This window comes from Littorina saxatilis, linkage group LG13 (assembly GCF_037325665.1).
Source record: "Littorina saxatilis isolate snail1 linkage group LG13, US_GU_Lsax_2.0, whole genome shotgun sequence".
Lineage (NCBI taxonomy): Eukaryota > Metazoa > Mollusca > Gastropoda > Littorinimorpha > Littorinidae > Littorina > Littorina saxatilis.
Genome location: NC_090257.1, coordinates 42,062,595 through 42,085,094, shown reverse-complemented (window position 1 = coordinate 42,085,094; position 22,500 = coordinate 42,062,595). Strand labels below are relative to the sequence as shown.

Genomic DNA, 22,500 nt, shown 5'->3' with positions numbered 1-22,500 from the left:
GACAGGGAGACAGAGACAGACAGACAGGGAGACAGAGACAGACAGACAGGGAGACAGAGACAGACAGACAGGGAGACAGAGACAGACAGACAGGGAGACAGAGACAGACAGACAGGGAGACAGAGACAGGCAGACAGGGAGACAGAGACAGACAGACAGGGAGACAGAGACAGACAGACAGGGAGACAGAGACAGACAGACAGGGAGACAGAGACAGAGAGACAGGCAGAGAGAGAGAGACAGACAGACAGGGAGACAGAGACAGACAAACACTGAGAATCACTATACTGTGTTCTTATATTATCAACATCGTATTGGTGTCCTATCGAATACGTTTCCTCGTTGCTATGACTCTTATAAAGTTAAACACTGCGGCACGTGGGTTTCATTGACCTCCCTTGTATCATTATTATTTGTTGGTATGTGACTAAGTGGAGGGGTGGTCTTATCCCATGTAAAAGGTATGTGACCAAGTGGAGGGATGGTCTTATCCCATGTAAAAGGTATGTGACCAAGTGGAGGGATGGTCTTATCCCATGTAAAAGGTATGTGACCAAGTGGAGGGATGGTCTTATCCCATGTAAAAGGTATGTGACCAAGTGGAGGGATGGTCTTATCCCATGTAAAAGGTATGTGACCAAGTGGAGGGATGGTCTTATCCCATGTAAAAGGTATGTGACCAAGTGGAGGGATGGTCTTATCCCATGTAAAAGGTATGTGACCAAGTGGAGGGATGGTCTTATCCCATGTAAAAGGTATGTGACCAAGTGGAGGGATGGTCTTATCCCATGTAAAAGCCTGGTCAGATGTGAATGGTCTGCCGAACCGTTAACACAAGAAGGGGTCTGCCTTTAACATAAACTACGACAAATCACTTTATTTTAAAATGTTGCACAGCTAGAAAAACAGCATTTTACAGAGCAGCCTACATGCCTCTGTGTTAAATACAGCTAATTACGTGGGTGTGTAATGACGATATACAAAACGGTGCACATCTGAGACGGCAAAAAATGTGTCTCCCACCGCGGCTGATTGCGTATATAAAATATTTTGCACACTTGATATCACTCATATCACTCCGCTAACTACAAGAACCGTGTCTGCGTGCACATTCCTGGCATGGTTCTGTCTGGCGAACACGCAAGCTCCACAAATTAGCCTGGTACTCGCAGCGCCATGGGGATAGCGTGCTATACGTACAGTTAAACCCGCATTTTAATCTTGGTTTAAACAAGTTTATTCAATAAATTCCATTGGTACTATTACCGCATACATGAAATAAGGAACAGGGAGCACAACAAGCTAGGCTTATGAGCGTACTCTTAAATCTTTTAATCTTCTTCTTGTTCTTCTTGTTCTTCTTGTTCTTCTTCTTGTTCTTGTTCTTCTTCTTCTTCTTCTTCTTCTTCTTCTTCTTCTTCTTCTTCTTCTTCTTCTTCTTCTTCTTCTTATTCTTCTTCTTCTTCTTCTTCTTCTTCTTCTTCTTCTTCTTCTTCTTCTTCTTCTTCTTCTTCTTCTTCTTCTTCTTCTTCTTCTTCTTCTTCTTCTTCTTCTTCTTCTTCTTCTTCTTCTTCTTCTTCTTCTTCTTATTCTTCTTCTTCTTCTTCTTCTTTTTGTTCTTCTTCTTCTTCTTCTTCTTCTTCTTCTTCTTCTTCTTCTTGTTCTTCTTCTTCTTCTTCTTCTTCTTCTTCTTCTTCTTCTTCTTCTTCTTCTTCTTCTTCTTCTTCTTCTTCTTCTTCTTCTTCTTCTTCTTCTTCTTCTTCTTCTTCTTCTTCTTCTTCTTCTTCTTCTTCTTCTTCTTCTTCTTCTTCTTCTTCTTCTTCTTCTTCGTCTTCTTCTTCTTCTTCTTCTTCTTCTTCTTCTTCTTCTTCTTCTTCTTCTTCTGCGTTCGTGTATTTGCACGAGTGGATTTTTACGTGCATGACCGTTTTTTTACCCCGCCATTTAGGCAGCCATACGCCGCTTTCGGGAAAAAATGAGATACAATACCGATACATGCACAGCCCAGCAGTGATCTTACAAGAGACTTGTCCGACCGCTGATATGAAAAAGTTACTAAGACAAACTTTCATTCTGGAAACTTTCTGTCGTTTTGTCCGTGAATGTGAATAGGCCTCCATTGCAACATTCCATTCAGTTCCTTTCGTGTGTTCATAACGTCTGTAAGTGTTCCTCCATTGCAACATTCCATTCAGTTCCTTTCGTGTGTTCATAACGTCTGTAAGTGTTCCTCCATTGCAACATTCCATTCAGTTCCTTTCGTGTGTTCATAACGTCTGTAAGTGTGCCTCCATTGCAACATTCCATTCAGTTCCTTTCGTGTGTTCATAACGTCTGTAAATGTACCTTCATTTTAACAGTGACCTGTGTTAAAAACCCGGTTTGTGGCGGTCTGAAAGGGGGGGTACCACTGTACGATTTGTACAGTCCCTTCTGTTAAAGACCCGGTTTGTGACGGTCTTTAAAGGGGGTGTACCACTGTACGATTTGTACAGTCCCTTCTGTTAAAGACCCGGTTTGTGACGGTCTTAAAGGGGGTGTACCACTGTACGATTTGTACAGTCCCTTCTGTTAAAGACCCGGTTTGTGACGGTCTTTAAAGGGGGGGTACCACTGTACGATTTGTACAGTCCCTTCTGTTAAAGACCCGGTTTGTGACGGTCTTTAAAGGGGGGGTACCACTGTACGATTTGTACAGTCCCTTCTGTTAAAGACCCGGTTTGTGACGGTCTTAAAGGGGGGGGGGGGTACCACTGTACGATTTGTACAGTCCCTTCTGTTAAAGACCCGGTTTGTGACGGTCTTTAAAGGGGGGGTACCACTGTACGATTTGTACAGTCCCTTCTGTTAAAGACCCGGTTTGTGACGGTCTTAAAGGGGGGGTACCACTGTACGATTTGTACAGTCCCTTCTGTTAAAGACCCGGTTTGTGACGGTCTTTAAAGGAGGGGGGGGTACCACTGTACGATTTGTACAGTCCCTTCTGTTAAAGACCCGGTTTGTGACGGTCTTTAAAGGGGGGGTACCACTGTACGATTTGTACAGTCCCTTCTGTTAAAGACCCGGTTTGTGACGGTCTTTAAAGGGGGGGTACCACTGTACGATTTGTACAGTCCCTTCTGTTAAAGACCCGGTTTGTGACGGTCTTTAAAGGGGGGGGGGGTACCACTGTACGATTTGTACAGTCCCTTCTGTTAAAGACCCGGTTTGTGACGGTCTTTAAAGGGGGGGGGTACCACTGTACGATTTGTACAGTCCCTTCTGTTAAAGACCCGGTTTGTGACGGTCTTTAAAGGGGGGGGGGGTTCCACTGTACGATTTGTACAGTCCCTTCTGTTAAAGACCCGGTTTGTGACGGTCTTTAAAGGGGGGGGGGGTACCACTGTACGATTTGTACAGTCCCTTCTGTTAAAGACCCGGTTTGTGACGGTCTTTAAAGGGGGGGTACCACTGTACGATTTGTACAGTCCCTTCTGTTAAAGACCCGGTTTGTGACGGTCTTTAAAGGGGGGGGGGGGGGTACCACTGTACGATTTGTACAGTCCCTTCTGTTAAAGACCCGGTTTGTGACGGTCTTTAAAGGGGGGGGGGGGGGTTCCACTGTACGATTTGTACAGTCCCTTCTGTTAAAGACCCGGTTTGTGACGGTCTTTAAAGGGGGGGGGGTTCCACTGTACGATTTGTACAGTCCCTTCTGTTAAAGACCCGGTTTGTGACGGTCTTAAAGGGGGGGTACCACTGTACGATTTGTACAGTCCCTTCTGTTAAAGACCCGGTTTGTGACGGTCTTAAAGGGGGGGTACCACTGTACGATTTGTACAGTCCCCTCTGTTAAAGACCCGGTTTGTGACGGTCTTTAAAGGGGGGGTACCACTGTACGATTTGTACAGTCCCTTCTGTTAAAGACCCGGTTTGTGACGGTCTTTAAAGGGGGGGTACCACTGTACGATTTGTACAGTCCCTTCTGTTAAAGACCCGGTTTGTGACAGTCTTAAAGGGGGGGGGTGTACCATTGTACGATTTGTACAGTCCCTTCTGTTAAAGACCCGGTTTGTGACGGTCTTTAAAGGGGGGGGGGGGTACCACTGTACGATTTGTACAGTCCCTTCTGTTAAAGACCCGGTTTGTGACGGTCTTAAAGGGGGGGTACCACTGTACGATTTGTACAGTCCCTTCTGTTAAAGACCCGGTTTGTGACGGTCTTTAAAGGGGGGGGGGGGGGTACCACTGTACGATTTGTACAGTCCCTTCTGTTAAAGACCCGGTTTGTGACGGTCTTAAAGGGGGGGTACCACTGTACGATTTGTACAGTCCCCTCTGTTAAAGACCCGGTTTGTGACGGTCTTAAAGGGGGGGTTCCACTGTACGATTTGTACAGTCCCTTCTGTTAAAGACCCGGTTTGTGACGGTCTTTAAAGGGGGGGTACCACTGTACGATTTGTACAGTCCCTTCTGTTAAAGACCCGGTTTGTGACGGTCTTAAAGGGGGGGTACCACTGTACGATTTGTACAGTCCCCTCTGTTAAAGACCCGGTTTGTGACGGTCTTTAAAGGGGGGGTACCACTGTACGATTTGTACAGTCCCTTCTGTTAAAGACCCGGTTTGTGACGGTCTTAAAGGGGGGGTTCCACTGTACGATTTGTACAGTCCCTTCTGTTAAAGACCCGGTTTGTGACGGTCTTAAAGGGGGGGTACCACTGTACGATTTGTACAGTCCCTTCTGTTAAAGACCCGGTTTGTGACGGTCTTAAAGGGGGGGTTCCACTGTACGATTTGTACAGTCCCTTCTGTTAAAGACCCGGTTTGTGACGGTCTTTAAAGGGGGGGTACCACTGTACGATTTGTACAGTCCCTTCTGTTAAAGACCCGGTTTGTGACGGTCTTAAAGGGGGGGTTCCACTGTACGATTTGTACAGTCCCTTCTGTTAAAGACCCGGTTTGTGACGGTCTTTAAAGGGGGGTACCACTGTACGATTTGTACAGTCCCTTCTGTTAAAGACCCGGTTTGTGACGGTCTTTAAAGGGGGGGTACCACTGTACGATTTGTACAGTCCCTTCTGTTAAAGACCCGGTTTGTGACAGTCTTAAAGGGGGGGGTGTACCACTGTACGATTTGTACAGTCCCTTCTGTTAAAGACCCGGTTTGTGACGGTCTTTAAAGGGGGGGGGGGGTACCACTGTACGATTTGTACAGTCCCTTCTGTTAAAGACCCGGTTTGTGACGGTCTTAAAGGGGGGGTACCACTGTACGATTTGTACAGTCCCTTCTGTTAAAGACCCGGTTTGTGACGGTCTTAAAGGGGGGGGGGGTACCACTGTACGATTTGTACAGTCCCTTCTGTTAAAGACCCGGTTTGTGACGGTCTTAAAGGGGGGGTACCACTGTACGATTTGTACAGTCCCCTTCTGTTAAAGACCCGGTTTGTGACGGTCTTAAAGGGGGGGTTCCACTGTACGATTTGTACAGTCCCTTCTGTTAAAGACCCGGTTTGTGACGGTCTTTAAAGGGGGGGTACCACTGTACGATTTGTACAGTCCCTTCTGTTAAAGACCCGGTTTGTGACGGTCTTAAAGGGGGGGTACCACTGTACGATTTGTACAGTCCCCTCTGTTAAAGACCCGGTTTGTGACGGTCTTTAAAGGGGGGGTACCACTGTACGATTTGTACAGTCCCTTCTGTTAAAGACCCGGTTTGTGACGGTCTTAAAGGGGGGGTTCCACTGTACGATTTGTACAGTCCCTTCTGTTAAAGACCCGGTTTGTGACGGTCTTAAAGGGGGGGTACCACTGTACGATTTGTACAGTCCCTTCTGTTAAAGACCCGGTTTGTGACGGTCTTAAAGGGGGGGTTCCACTGTACGATTTGTACAGTCCCTTCTGTTAAAGACCCGGTTTGTGACGGTCTTTAAAGGGGGGGTACCACTGTACGATTTGTACAGTCCCTTCTGTTAAAGACCCGGTTTGTGACGGTCTTAAAGGGGGGGTTCCACTGTACGATTTGTACAGTCCCTTCTGTTAAAGACCCGGTTTGTGACGGTCTTTAAAGGGGGGTACCACTGTACGATTTGTACAGTCCCTTCTGTTAAAGACCCGGTTTGTGACAGTCTTAAAGGGGGGGGGTGTACCACTGTACGATTTGTACAGTCCCTTCTGTTAAAGACCCGGTTTGTGACGGTCTTTAAAGGGGGGGGGGGGTACCACTGTACGATTTGTACAGTCCCTTCTGTTAAAGACCCGGTTTGTGACGGTCTTTAAGGGGGGGGGGGGTACCACTGTACGATTTGTACAGTCCCTTCTGTTAAAGACCCGGTTTGTGACGGTCTTTAAAGGGGGGGGGGGGGGGTACCACTGTACGATTTGTACAGTCCCTTCTGTTAAAGACCCGGTTTGTGACGGTCTTTAAAGGGGGGGGGGGGTACCACTGTACGATTTGTACAGTCCCTTCTGTTAAAGACCCGGTTTGTGACGGTCTTTAAGGGGGGGGGGGTACCACTGTACGATTTGTACAGTCCCTTCTGTTAAAGACCCGGTTTGTGACGGTCTTTAAAGGGGGGGGGGGGGTACCACTGTACGATTTGTACCGTCCCTTCTGTTAAAGACCCGGTTTGTGACGGTCTTTAAAGGGGGGGGGGGGTACCACTGTACGATTTGTACAGTCCCTTCTGTTAAAGACCCGGTTTGTGACGGTCTTAAAGGGGGGGGGGGTACCACTGTACGATTTGTACAGTCCCTCTGTTAAAGACCCGGGTTTGTGACGGTCTTTAAAGGGGGGGGGGGGGGTACCACTGTACGATTTGTACAGTCCCTTCTGTTAAAGACCCGGTTTGTGACGGTCTTAAAGGGGGGGGGGGGGGGTACCACTGTACGATTTGTACAGTCCCTTCTGTTAAAGACCCGGTTTGTGACGGTCTTAAAGGGGGGGGGGGGGTACCACTGTACGATTTGTACAGTCCCTTCTGTTAAAGACCCGGTTTGTGACGGTCTTTAAAGGGGGGGGGGTACCACTGTACGATTTGTACAGTCCCTTCTGTTAAAGACCCGGTTTGTGACGGTCTTAAAGGGGGGGGGGGGTACCACTGTACGATTTGTACAGTCCCTTCTGTTAAAGACCCGGTTTGTGACGGTCTTTAAAGGGGGGGGGGGGTACCACTGTACGATTTGTACAGTCCCTTCTGTTAAAGACCCGGTTTGTGACGGTCTTTAAAGGGGGGGGGGGGTACCACTGTACGATTTGTACAGTCCCTTCTGTTAAAGACCCGGTTTGTGACGGTCTTTAAAGGGGGGGGGGGGGGTACCACTGTACGATTTGTACAGTCCCTTCTGTTAAAGACCCGGTTTGTGACGGTCTTTAAAGGGGGGGGGTACCACTGTACGATTTGTACAGTCCCTTCTGTTAAAGACCCGGTTTGTGACGGTCTTTAAAGGGGGGGGGGGTACCACTGTACGATTTGTACAGTCCCTTCTGTTAAAGACCCGGTTTGTGACGGTCTTTAAAGGGGGGGGGGGGGGTACCACTGTACGATTTGTACAGTCCCTTCTGTTAAAGACCCGGTTTGTGACGGTCTTAAAGGGGGGGTACCACTGTACGATTTGTACAGTCCCTTCTGTTAAAGACCCGGTTTGTGACGGTCTTAAAGGGGGGGGGGGTTCCACTGTACGATTTGTACAGTCCCCTTCTGTTAAAGACCCGGTTTGTGACGGTCTTAAAGGGGGGGGGGGGGGTACCACTGTACGATTTGTACAGTCCCTTCTGTTAAAGACCCGGTTTGTGACGGTCTTAAAGGGGGGGGGGGGTACCACTGTACGATTTGTACAGTCCCTTCTGTTAAAGACCCGGTTTGTGACGGTCTTTAAAGGGGGGGGGGGGGTACCACTGTACGATTTGTACAGTCCCTCTGTTAAAGACCCGGTTTGTGACGGTCTTAAAGGGGGGGGGGGGTACCACTGTACGATTTGTACAGTCCCTTCTGTTAAAGACCCGGTTTGTGACGGTCTTAAAGGGGGGGTACCACTGTACGATTTGTACAGTCCCTTCTGTTAAAGACCCGGTTTGTGACGGTCTTTAAAGGGGGGGGGGGGTACCACTGTACGATTTGTACAGTCCCTTCTGTTAAAGACCCGGTTTGTGACGGTCTTAAAGGGGGGGGGGTACCACTGTACGATTTGTACAGTCCCTTCTGTTAAAGACCCGGTTTGTGACGGTCTTAAAGGGGGGGGGGGTACCACTGTACGATTTGTACAGTCCCTTCTGTTAAAGACCCGGTTTGTGACGGTCTTAAAGGGGGGGGGGGGGTACCACTGTACGATTTGTACAGTCCCTTCTGTTAAAGACCCGGTTTGTGACGGTCTTAAAGGGGGGGGGGGTACCACTGTACGATTTGTACAGTCCCTTCTGTTAAAGACCCGGTTTGTGACGGTCTTTAAAGGGGGGGGGGGGTACCACTGTACGATTTGTACAGTCCCTTCTGTTAAAGACCCGGTTTGTGACGGTCTTAAAGGGGGGGGGGGTACCACTGTACGATTTGTACAGTCCCTTCTGTTAAAGACCCGGTTTGTGACGGTCTTAAAGGGGGGGGGGGTACCACTGTACGATTTGTACAGTCCCTTCTGTTAAAGACCCGGTTTGTGACGGTCTTAAAGGGGGGGGGGGGTACCACTGTACGATTTGTACAGTCCCTTCTGTTAAAGACCCGGTTTGTGACGGTCTTTAAAGGGGGGGGGGGGTACCACTGTACGATTTGTACAGTCCCTTCTGTTAAAGACCCGGTTTGTGACGGTCTTAAAGGGGGGGGGGGGTACCACTGTACGATTTGTACAGTCCCTTCTGTTAAAGACCCGGTTTGTGACGGTCTTAAAGGGGGGGGGGGTACCACTGTACGATTTGTACAGTCCCTTCTGTTAAAGACCCGGTTTGTGACGGTCTTAAAGGGGGGGGGGGGTACCACTGTACGATTTGTACAGTCCCTTCTGTTAAAGACCCGGTTTGTGACGGTCTTAAAGGGGGGGGGGGTACCACTGTACGATTTGTACAGTCCCTTCTGTTAAAGACCCGGTTTGTGACGGTCTTAAAGGGGGGGGGGGTACCACTGTACGATTTGTACAGTCCCTTCTGTTAAAGACCCGGTTTGTGACGGTCTTAAAGGGGGGTTCCACTGTACGATTTGTACAGTCCCTTCTGTTAAAGACCCGGTTTGTGACGGTCTTAAAGGGGGGGGGGGTACCACTGTACGATTTGTACCGTCCCTTCTGTTAAAGACCCGGTTTGTGACGGTCTTAAAGGGGGGGGGGGGTACCACTGTACGATTTGTACAGTCCCTTCTGTTAAAGACCCGGTTTGTGACGGTCTTTAAAGGGGGGGGGGGTACCACTGTACGATTTGTACAGTCCCTTCTGTTAAAGACCCGGTTTGTGACGGTCTTAAAGGGGGGGGGGGTACCACTGTACGATTTGTACAGTCCCTTCTGTTAAAGACCCGGTTTGTGACGGTCTTAAAGGGGGGGGGGGGGGTACCACTGTACGATTTGTACAGTCCCTTCTGTTAAAGACCCGGTTTGTGACGGTCTTAAAGGGGGGGGGGGTACCACTGTACGATTTGTACAGTCCCTTCTGTTAAAGACCCGGTTTGTGACGGTCTTAAAGGGGGGGGGGGTACCACTGTACGATTTGTACAGTCCCTTCTGTTAAAGACCCGGTTTGTGACGGTCTTAAAGGGGGGGGGGTACCACTGTACGATTTGTACCGTCCCTTCTGTTAAAGACCCGGTTTGTGACGGTCTTTAAAGGGGGGGGGGGGTTCCACTGTACGATTTGTACAGTCCCTTCTGTTAAAGACCCGGTTTGTGACGGTCTTAAAGGGGGGGGGGGTACCACTGTACGATTTGTACAGTCCCTTCTGTTAAAGACCCGGTTTGTGACGGTCTTAAAGGGGGGGTACCACCGTACGACTGTACAGTCCCTTCTGTTAAAGACCCGGTTTGTGACGGTCTTTAAAGGGGGGGGGGGGGGGTACCACTGTACGATTTGTACAGTCCCTTCTGTTAAAGACCCGGTTTGTGACGGTCTTTAAAGGGGGGGTTCCACTGTACGATTTGTACAGTCCCTTCTGTTAAAGACCCGGTTTGTGACGGTCTTTAAAGGGGGGGGGGGGTTCCACTGTACGATTTGTACAGTCCCTTCTGTTAAAGACCCGGTTTGTGACGGTCTTTAAAGGGGGGGTTCCACTGTACGATTTGTACAGTCCCTTCTGTTAAAGACCCGGTTTGTGACGGTCTTTAAAGGGGGGGTTCCACTGTACGATTTGTACAGTCCCTTCTGTTAAAGACCCGGTTTGTGACGGTCTTTAAAGGGGGGGGGGGTTCCACTGTACGATTTGTACAGTCCCTTCTGTTAAAGACCCGGTTTGTGACGGTCTTTAAAGGGGGGGGGGGGTACCACTGTACGATTTGTACAGTCCCTTCTGTTAAAGACCCGGTTTGTGACGGTCTTAAAGGGGGGGGGGGGGGTACCACTGTGCGATTTGTACAGTCCCTTCTGTTAAAGACCCGGTTTGTGACGGTCTTAAAGGGGGGGGGGGGGGTACCACTGTACGATTTGTACAGTCCCTTCTGTTAAAGACCCGGTTTGTGACGGTCTTTAAAGGGGGGGGGGGGGGGTTCCACTGTACGATTTGTACAGTCCCTTCTGTTAAAGACCCGGTTTGTGACGGTCTTAAAGGGGGGGGGGTTCCACTGTACGATTTGTACAGTCCCTTCTGTTAAAGACCCGGTTTGTGACGGTCTTAAAGGGGGGGTACCACTGTACGATTTGTACCCGTCCCTTCTGTTAAAGACCCGGTTTGTGACGGTCTTAAAGGGGGGGTTCCACTGTACGATTTGTACAGTCCCTTCTGTTAAAGACCCGGTTTGTGACGGTCTTAAAGGGGGGGTTCCACTGTACGATTTGTACAGTCCCTTCTGTTAAAGACCCGGTTTGTGACGGTCTTAAAGGGGGGGTTCCACTGTACGATGTGTACAGCAGGGGGTGACAGCGATTAGATCGCTAACACAATCAGTCCCGACACCTCGTAGGGAGGGAGGAATAGCGCTGTAGCAGTAGCTTTTTAGACTACCAGTGCGCTTTTGTCGAAGAAAGATTACTCGTAACCTAGCGTGCAGAGTCAAGAGACAATCCACCCCTATCGACCTAACGGGGTGGATTGGACACTCGCCAGGGGAAACCCTCCCGCACCCTGTTTCACGATCGGGTAGTGTCGCGTTGTATCCGTGTGTGTGTGTGTGTGCCGTGTGTGTGTGTGTGTGTGTGTGTGTGTGTGTGTGTGTGTGTGTGTGTGTGTGTGTGTGTGTGTGTGTGTGTGTGTGTGTGTGTGTGTGTGTGTCATTGTTGTGTGCTTTGTGTAAAATTGACACTTACTGACAGTCTGGGGTTTTGTTTTATTTAAACAACGGCTTAATTCTTCCTCCGTGCCCTGTGGCGAACTGACCGACCGAAAGACCGACCGTCTATGTATAGAGAGAGTCAGTATCAACAGTTTAAAAAGGAGTGGTGGGTTTATTCATCATTCGTGAAAGCGGACAAACACTCAAGTCCTTAATGGCTCAAAACCGTAGGACTTTTAATATTAATTTTAACTATTCATCATTCGTAGCCTAAAGCCAACAGACAAACAAACAAACAGACAGACAGACAAACAGAAAGACAGACCGACAGAGCTTATGTAGTTTCCTTTTGTCCCCTTCCTCTTTTTTCGATTCATGCCTTCTGCGTCATTTCTTCTCTATAGTATCAGTTTATGTTTTAATGTTTCTTGTTAAGAACAAATTGGAAAAAGGGCTTAGACTTAAATTTTAATCTTATGATATTAAAAGTCTGTTCAGTTTGTCCCCCCTGGCTCCCCCTCTCCTACCCCTTTGACTGAGATGTTATCCTTTCTGAATAACTTGAAGTCATTATAATCATTACACAGTTAACGTGCCTCGATCCGGAATCATATTATTTACTCAAAATCTGTTCTTGTTGAATTTTCCTCCTACAGTCGAACACCTAAACATTTCTCAAGTATAGCCAGGGGCGGATCCAGAGGGAGTTTCCGGGGTTGCCGGACCCCCCACCCCACCCCCAAGCCTTAAAGCAAAAAAGGAAATAAGTTTTTACAAAAATTAAGAAATAAATTTAAAAACAAGTCGCGTAAGGCGAAATTACTACATTTAGTCAAGCTGTGGAACTCACAGATTGAAACTGAACGTAGTCCGCCGCTAGTGAAAAAGGCAGTGAAAGTGACGAGCCTGTTTGGCGAGGTAGCGATTGCGCTGTGCTTCATATAGCACGCTTTACTGTACCTCTCTTCGTTTTAACTTTCTGAGCGTGTTTTTAATCCAAACATATCATATCTATATGTTTTTGGAATGAGGAACCGACAAGGAATAAGATGAAATTGTTTTTGAATCGATTTCGGAAATTTAATTTTGATCATAATTTTGATCAACATTTTCCTTGTTTTTATCAACATTTTTCGGGGTGGGTGGGGGAGGTTCGGGCGCTTCGCGTCGTCAATTTGTCCCTAAAAGAAATTTGGAACCCCCCCCGCCCTTAAAAATGATGTGATCCGCCCCAAGTAGCCATATGGTAAAGGCATCCGAGGACAACCGCTGAGGGAGAAATACCCTTCACAACTCTCATGCACAGCCCAACAAAACTGGAACATAAAGACATCCAATAAAACCCAACCTTAATTCGCATTTACACTTCATAAAAAAAACCGAACTGTTTGAGCATAGATATAACGAGCCACAAAATGAAGCCAAGCGGACGTACAGCAATAAAATTGCACTAGTGGTACCCGTGCTACGCACTTTGTGTGCTGCGCATGCGATGTCATTTTGTTGGTTATGTGCTTGTGAAAATGTTGTTTGCACCCCTCCCCCCCCCCCCCCCCCCCCCCCCGCACATTATCCCGCATATAATGAATTATATTCTCTTGGTGAAAAATAAAATGTTAACCCTTACACCGGTGCAATTCTGTAACACATGTTACATAGCCACTGGTGAATTAACAGAGAGAAAAATAACAAAAAACAGTCATATAGGTTTTCGCATCAATGGGAGGTAATCGGAACTGACCAAAAAGACTGCGCGACCGCACGCGACTATACAAACAAACAAAATAAAATACAGCAGGTATGGCGTTTGCATGAATCCATGATTACGTCTACATGAACAACAGTGATAAAAGTGCGCATCTCTTCCCAGCCGTGCAGCGCTTTGAAAGTTGGAAGCATTAAAATTTAAACGGGTAAAAAGCCATCGTGAAGATACGAAAAAAAGTATGACGTGTAAAATACTTAATGATTCAAACGCATAGTATAACATATGTAACTGACAACAGAAAATATATACATGGTTCACACACACAATCGAGTGCACACATCCATGCTTATTTAAAGTCATGTACACACACACACATATACATACATGGCATCAAGCAACACACAATTAAATGACACATATGGAATATGGAAAACGTATAATGGACATGAACATGGCAAGTAATTTACACCGTTACCTACTATAAAATTGATGATATATATATACCACTCACTTGCTATTCGCCTAAAAGCTTGCAGTGTGCTGTGACACATATAAGAAACCAGAAGAAAAAAGGACTTTACTTTGGCGAAAAGAGCATATGCTGCTTATTTTTGTACATAACTGCTATAACTGTATTTTTTCCGAACACTTACATGTAAAAAACATAGAGATATATCTTACCATTTCACTAAGACAGCCAAAATAACGGTCAAATTAAGGGGAGATCATGATGACGTACATGTCTATGGTTGCACCGGGGGAAAATATTTAGTCGCTGGAACCTATAAGGTTATACGGCGACTTATCAGGTGATAATGTTTCGAACTTATCTTTTAAAAATTAAGTAAACAAATCTATGGAATATTTTGGAGTTCCATTAACAGATAAACAGATCTATCTATCTTCTTATATAGGTTTTCGCATCAATGGGAGGTAATCGGAACTGACCAAAAAGACTGCGCGACCGCACGCGACTATACAAACAAACAAAATAAAATACAGCAGGTATGACGTTTGCATGAATCCATGATTACGTCTACATGAACAACAGTGATAAAAGTGCGCATCTCTTCCCAGCCGTGCAGCGCTTTGAAAGTTGGAAGCATTAAAATTTAAACGGGTAAAAAGCCATCGTGAAGATACGAAAAAAAGTATGACGTCTAAAATACTTAATGATTCAAACGCATAGTATAACATATCTAATTGACAACATTGACAACAGAAAATATATACATGGTTCACACACACAATCGAGTGCACACATCCATCCATGCTTATTTAAAGTCATGTACACACACACACACATACATACATACATGGCATCAAGCAACACACAATTAAATGACACATATGGAATATGGAAAACGTATAATGGACATGAACATGGCAAGTAATTTACACCGTTACCTACTATAAAATTGATGATATATATATACCACTCACTTGCTATTCGCCTAAAAGCTTGCGGTGTGCTGTGACACATATAAGAAACCAGAAGAAAAAAGGACTTTACTTTGGCGAAAAGAGCATATGCTGCTTATTTTTGTACATAACTGCTATAACTGTATTTTTTCCGAACACTTACATGTAAAAAACATAGAGATATATCTTACCATTTCACTAAGACAGCCAAAATAACGGTCAAATTAAGGGGAGATCATGATGACGTACATGTCTATGGTTGCACCGGGGAAAAATATTTAGTCGCTGGAACCTATAAGGTATAACACATGTTACATAGCCACTGGTGAATTAACAGAGAGAAAAATAACAAAAAACAGTCATATAGGTTTTCGCATCAATGGGAGGTAATCGGAACTGACCAAAAAGACTGCGCGACCGCACGCGACTATACAAACAAACAAAATAAAATACAGCAGGTATGACGTTTGCATGAATCCATGATTACGTCTACATGAACAACAGTGATAAAAGTGCGCATCTCTTCCCAGCCGTGCAGCGCTTTGAAAGTTGGAAGCATTAAAATTTAAACGGGTAAAAAGCCATCGTGAAGATACGAAAAAAAGTATGACGTCTAAAATACTTAATGATTCAAACGCATAGTATAACATATCTAATTGACAACATTGACAACAGAAAATATATACATGGTTCACACACACAATCGAGTGCACACATCCATCCATGCTTATTTAAAGTCATGTACACACACACACACACATACATACATGGCATCAAGCAACACACAATTAAATGACACATATGGAATATTGAAAACGTATAACGGACATGAACATGGTAAGTATTTTACACCGTTATCTACTATAAAATTGATGATATATATATACCACTCACTTGCTATTCGCCTAAAAGCTTGCGGTGTGCTGTGACACATATAAGAAACCAGAAGAAAAAAGGACTTTACTTTGGCGAAAAGAGCATATGCTGCTTATTTTTGTACATAGCTGCTATAACTGTATTTTTTCCGAACACTTACATGTAAAAAACATAGAGATATATCTTACCATTTCACTAAGACAGCCAAAATAACGGTCAAATTAAGGGGAGATCATGATGACGTACATGTCTATGGTTGAACCGGGGGAAAATATTTAGTCGCTGGAACCTATAAGGTTATACGGCGACTTATCAGGTGATAATGTTTCGAACTGTTTAGTAAACAAATCTATGGAATATTTTGGAGTTCCATTAACAGATAAACAGATCTATCTATCTTCTTATTATTTTAGGTTCGTCTGGGGTAGAGAAATAAAACACACAGCTAGGTTCGTCTGAGGTGCGGTCGCGTGTTTAGTCGAACCGAAAGTTGAAGAAGAACCAATCACAGATCTCTTTCGCCGCGATGTCAAAGTTCAGGTCAAAGTTCACTTGTCTGCTCAAATTTGCGAGACAAACCTCTTCAAACTTTGTTCGTGGACAAAATTGGAAGTCGGGACCTAGCGGAATCGATTTCCTGGGTCACGTTGGCATAGCAACCGAAGGAGAAGGCACAAATCCGCGCGGTTTGGTGACAGGAATCGAAAAACCACCGAAAATCCTACCAGTATTATATAGTAGATCTTAACTTGCCAAGCGTGTACAGCAATAAAATACCATCTTAACTTGCCAAGCGTGTACAACAATAAAATACCATCTTAACTTGCCAAGCGTGTACAACAATAAAATACCATCTTAAAGCTGTGGTCTATTTATGACTTTCCGGGGCTACGAGGTTGAAAAATAGGGATACAATCATGTACAGAATTCTGTACAGCAAACGCTACCCGAAACCCCACCTATACGGCGTGTATGACCTTGAGAGCTTCAGTCAACGCTTGAATTTTTCAGGGATAACATCCGGTTTGCTCTCTCAAGACTGATCATATTTTATCTTCAAGAGAGATCAAGGGGAAAAAATAAACGCCCCGGCGAAGATTCGAACTCTCGACCTCTCGACCTCGAGACATTGTGTCTCATGTCCTAACCACTAGGCTACTGCGCCAATTGAGAAAATGAAGGAAAAACATTGATATGAATTCATGTTATGTTATTCTTGAAGCAGCATGATTTATATCTCTATCCGCCCATTGTTCAGAAGTGAATACATGTATAACTATTTCTTAGATGTCTGGTTTCAACTGGCTTTGGAGAGATTCAATTACTGTTCTTGTCATTTTCTTGCATGTTGTAAATAGAGATATCGCAGCTATTTGCATGGCGCGAATGTCGTGTAGCATGACGGTGTAAACATGTACTGCGATTCTGTAAAACATGTTTACAAATAAAGGCAAATTTTAATGTCAATTTTTACGTTTTTGCAACGCATAAATGATAATTCAAGCGTAGAATGATATAAAATTATCAATTTTGTTATCTTTGACAATACTGGTGAAGTGGCCTAGCGGTTAAGACATCGGCCCCGACATTTTGAGGCCCCCCGATGCCTTGAGTTCGAATCCCTGCCAAGTCGTTTATTTTTTCTGCTCGATCCTTCTTGACAACAAATATGCTCAGCTCTGCGAGAGCAAACCGGATGTTACCACTGCAAAATTCAAGCGTTGACTGAAGCTCTCAAGGTCATACACGCCGTATAGGTGGGGTTTCGAGTAGTGTTTGCTGTACAGAAATATGTACATGATTTTGTCCCTATTTTTCAACCTCGTAGCCCCGGAAAGTCATAAATAGACCACAGCTTTAACTTGCCAAGCGTGTACAAAAAATAGTTAAAGACAGAGTTCTTCCCGTGTTCACGATTCGGTTTCCGAGCATTATGTCCCGAATAGACACTAGTTCTGGGGACAGAAAAAACAAGTTAGCATATAGCGATTCGGCTCACGTCACGTCACGTCACGTCACGTCACGTCACGTCACGTCACGTCACGTCACGTCACGTCACGTCAGGCGGCGGTCCTTAATTGAGCCCGAAGTCGACTTCGCGAAGTCTTTTTTACAGAAATCTCGATCAGTGCTTTAGCTTCGTACGGCCAGCATCGCGAAGTCTTTTTTACAGAAATCTCGATCAGTGCTTTAGCTTCGTACGGCCAGCTTCGCGAAGTCATTTTTACAGAAATCTCGATCAGTGCTTTAGCTTCGTACGGCCAGCTTCGCGAAGTATATTTGTGACCCTCCACCACGGAATGAGTCGCATGTCACCTTTGCATGATTTTCATATTTTTACACTTTCTTAAAGAGTTATTTTATGCTCTATCCAGTGGTTAAAACCGTTGTAGAAAAGAGCGAAAACTGTTTGTTATAAGCCTGTGACTAAGGTGACCCTCACACTGTTACCAGACACTCCCCGGACTTACATTAAGCCTAGCGCAGAACCGCGCGAGATGACATGCGACTTATTTCGTGGTGGAGGGTCACATTTGGCGTGGTCGACTTGGCCCAGGGAGGGAGGGACGGGCTGGACACACAATTAGGCCCCTCCTCCACTAGGACTCATACCAGACACACAATTAGGCCCCTCCTCCACTAGGACTCATACCAGACACACAATTAGGCCCCTCCTCCACTAGGACTCATACCAGACACACAATTAGGCCCCTCCTCCACTAGGACTCATACCAGACACACAATTAGGCCTCTCCTCCACTAGGACTCATACCAGACACACAATTAGGCCTCTCCTCCACTAGGACTCATACCAGACACACAATTAGGCCTCTCCTCCACTAGGACTCATACCAGACACACAATTAGGCCTCTCCTCCACTAGGACTCATACCAGACACACAATTAGGCCTCTCCTCCACTAGGACTCATACCAGACACACAATTAGGCCTCTCCTCCACTAGGACTCATACCAGACACACAATTAGGCCTCTCCTCCACTAGGACTCATACCAGACACACAATTAGGCCTCTCCTCCACTAGGACTCATACCAGACACACAATTAGGCCTCTCCTCCACTAGGACTCATACCAGACACACAATTAGGCCTCTCCTCCACTAGGACTCATACCAGACACACAATTAGGCCTCTCCTCCACTAGGACTCATACCAGACACACAATTAGGCCTCTCCTCCACTAGGACTCATACCAGACACACAATTAGGCCTCTCCTCCACTAGGACTCATACCAGACACACAATTAGGCCTCTCCTCCACTAGGACTCATACCAGACACACAATTAGGCCTCTCCTCCACTAGGACTCATACCAGACACACAATTAGGCCTCTCCTCCACTAGGACTCATACCAGACACACAATTAGGCCTCTCCTCCACTAGGACTCATACCAGACACACAATTAGGCCTCTCCTCCACTAGGACTCATACCAGACACACAATTAGGCCTCTCCTCCACTAGGACTCATACCAGACACACAATTAGGCCCCTCCTCCACTAGGACTCATACCAGACACACAATTAGGCCTCTCCTCCACTAGGACTCATACCAGACACACAATTAGGCCTCTCCTCCACTAGGACTCATACCAGACACACAATTAGGCCTCTCCTCCACTAGGACTCATACCAGACACACAATTAGGCCTCTCCTCCACTAGGACTCATACCAGACACACAATTAGGCCTCTCCTCCACTAGGACTCATACCAGACACACAATTAGGCCTCTCCTCCACTAGGACTCATACCAGACACACAATTAGGCCCCTCCTCCACTAGGACTCATACCAGACACACAATTAGGCCTCTCCTCCACTAGGACTCATACCAGACACACAATTAGGCCTCTCCTCCACTAGGACTCATACCAGACACACAATTAGGCCCCTCCTCCACTAGGACTCATACCAGACACACAATTAGGCCTCTCCTCCACTAGGACTCATACCAGACACACAATTAGGCCCCTCCTCCACTAGGACTCATACCAGACACACAATTAGGCCTCTCCTCCACTAGGACTCATACCAGACACACAATTAGGCCTCTCCTCCACTAGGACTCATACCAGACACACAATTAGGCCTCTCCTCCACTAGGACTCATACCAGACACACAATTAGGCCCCTCCTCCACTAGGACTCATACCAGACACACAATTAGGCCTCTCCTCCACTAGGACTCATACCAGACACACAATTAGGCCTCTCCTCCACTAGGACTCATACCAGACACACAATTAGGCCTCTCCTCCACTAGGACTCATACCAAATCCAGTCTGGTTGCTTTCTGTGCAAAGTGGCATTTTTTTTTAATGAATTGATTTTTTAAAAAGCCACCAGTATCGAACTTCGAAGCTAATTAATTCATCCCAGAATCCCAGCACAGCTCAGGGAGCAGTAAGAGCTGAGAGGGAAGAAAAGATTCTGACCTCAGTTGCCAGGGTCTTGAGTGGTGGTGGATATCCAAGTTGAGGGCGGGTGTTATCTTATGGTGAAGCCTTGGCTCATCTGAGATAGTCAGCTGAACTGATTTCATTGGAAGCACTGTGCCTTTTAGAAAAGAACAGGAGGAATTTCTATCCTGAAACAGGTACAGTTCAGACAGAGAGAGGGAGAGAGAGAGAGAGAGAGAGAGAGAGAGAGAGAGAGAGAGAGAGAGAGAGAGAGAGAGAGAGAGAGAGAGAGAGAGAGAGAGAGAGAATTGAATTGAATTGAACTTTATTTATTGAATTGAATTGAATTGAATTGAACTTTATTTAACAAGGATTAAGATTTAAGGCTACGCCTTTTCTTACACTCTGTCCTTGGGACGCACAGACACACAATGATAAAATTGAAAAATTAAAAATTAAAAAGTTAAAAACTTTACCAACAAAAGGAGGTCAGAAAACTTCAGCACGTGGTGATAAAGATGACGATGATGATGATGATGACAGACAGACATGGCCAAATCGACAGATAGACAGACAGAGAGGCAGACAGACAGACAGACAGACATGGCCAAATCGACAGACAGACAAACAGAAAGAGACAGACAGTTAAACAGACAGACAGACAAACAGAAAGAGACAGACAGACAGACACACAGACACACAGACAGACAGAGACAAAGAGAGACAGACAGAAAGGAGAGAGATAGAAAAAGAGAGAGTCTAAGAAAGGGAGTAGGGGGGTGTGAAGGGTAGAGAGAAAGAGAGAGACAGCCCGACAGACACAGACAGAGAGAGGCAGACACAGAGAGAGAGAGAGAGAGAGAGAGAGAGAGAGAGAGAGAGAGAGGCAGACAGAGAGAGAGGGAGAGAGAGGGGGAGAGAGACAGAGAGAGGGGGAGAGAGACAGCCGACAGACAGAGACAGAGAGAGGCAGACAGAGAGAGAGAGAGAGAGAGGCAGACAGAGAGAGAGGGATAGAGATTGAGAGAGAGAGAGAGAGGGGGAGAGAGACAGACAGACAGAGAGACAGAGAGAGAGGCAGACAGAGAGAGAGAGGGAGAGAGAGAGACAGAGAGAGAGGGGGAGAGAGACAGACAGACAGACAGACAGAAGAAGGAAGAGTAGGAGAGCAAGAAAGAGAGAGGGAGACAAAGTAGAGAAAGAGAGTCAGTTATAGGGGTGGTATCGGCTTGGGGTTGGGTTAGGTCCAAGGTTTTATTTTAAATGGTGATTTGCTGCTGCGGGGTTCCAAGAGGCCCATCAGAACAGATTAGCCCCGTGTGTCGAGAGTTCCAGGGGTCGAACCCCGGCAGCGGGACAAAGGGGGAGTGTTAGGGGTCAGTGTTGACCGGGACGTCATTAAGACCACTGGTCAACTCCTCCAAGAACATTGCGGCCATTCTTGCTGGACTTACATACTTTCCTTTTTGCCTTGATATTTTTTTTTTTTTTTTTTTTTTTTTGGGGGGGGGGGGATATTTAAGAGTGATGTAGACGTCTGACTGGGATTTTTATGAATGGAGACTGCGGCTACGATTCTTTCTTTCTCTCTCGTTCAATCCCCCCCCCCCCCCCTCCCCCGGATCTCACGCACCTCCCACCCCCTAACCCATCCCCTTCCGTCCCCAATCTTGACTGAGGGTGAAGCCTTGTTTCTACATGTGAGGGCTAGGTACTTGTGTGTGACCCTAGCATAGTTCGAATTCATCAGGCTATAAAGGCTTTATGACTGCGAGTGGGATTGGCATGTTACATTGACATTCTATACTTCAACAAAAAACAGAAAGCTAAGCGGTTTGAGAGAGCCTTGGTTTGTGTGTGAATGCAACTTCCCATGTATAACGGTTCTTGCTATGGGCTGTGCATGGGGCGCTGCTTTTAATGGGTAATAATAATATGGCCGTGACTGCTAACCGTATCAGGAAAGGAAGAAGAAGACCAAATAAAAGGACAAATACCTTTTCAAAGAGAACAAAGTAATGAAAAGGGTCTGGCCATTTTGACAGAGTCAGCAGCTATAGGAGGGTTGACTATGGTCAATATTGCGTGAATTTTAAGGGTACAGTATTTGACATTTTGTTCAAAAGACATCTGTCCTTGTCAAGAGTACATGACCGTTTTCAAAAGGACGTATTGTGTTCATATTAAGTGTATATGACACTTGTTCAAAAGGACGTATTGTGTTCATATTAAGTGTATATGACACTTGTTCAAAAGGACGTATTGTGTTCATATTAAGTGTATATGACACTTGTTCAAAAGGACGTATTGTGTTCATATTAAGTGTATATGACACTTGTTCAAAAGGACGTATTGTGTTCATATTAAGTGTCTATGACACTTGTTCAAAAGGACGTATTGTGTTCATATTAAGTGTCTATGACACTTGTTCAAAAGGACGTATTGTGTTCATATTAAGTGTCTATGACACTTGTTCAAAAGGACGTATTGTGTTCATATTAAGTGTCTATGACACTTGTTCAAAAGGACGTATTGTGTTCATATTAAGTGTCTATGACACTTGTTCAAAAGGACGTATTGTGTTCATATTAAGTGTCTATGACACTTGTTCAAAAGGACGTATTGTGTTCATATTAAGTGTATATGACACTTGTTCAAAAGGACGTATTGTGTTCATATTAAGTGTATATGACACTTGT

General features: G+C 45.7%; 1 long non-coding RNA gene across 3 annotated transcripts in view; it reads right to left on the bottom strand.

Moving 5' to 3' along the window:
• Nucleotides 1-22,500, bottom strand: part of LOC138946105 (uncharacterized) — a 37,479-nt gene that overhangs the window by 9,056 nt on the left and 5,923 nt on the right. For 2 of the 3 annotated variants that reach the window (XR_011449200.1, XR_011449201.1), the window contains exon 3: nt 19,838-19,958. The exons of the other annotated variant lie outside the window; for it this stretch is intronic. This is a non-coding gene — a long non-coding RNA (uncharacterized lncRNA). The remainder of the gene's footprint in view (nt 1-19,837; nt 19,959-22,500) is intronic. 3 annotated transcript variants of the gene reach the window in all.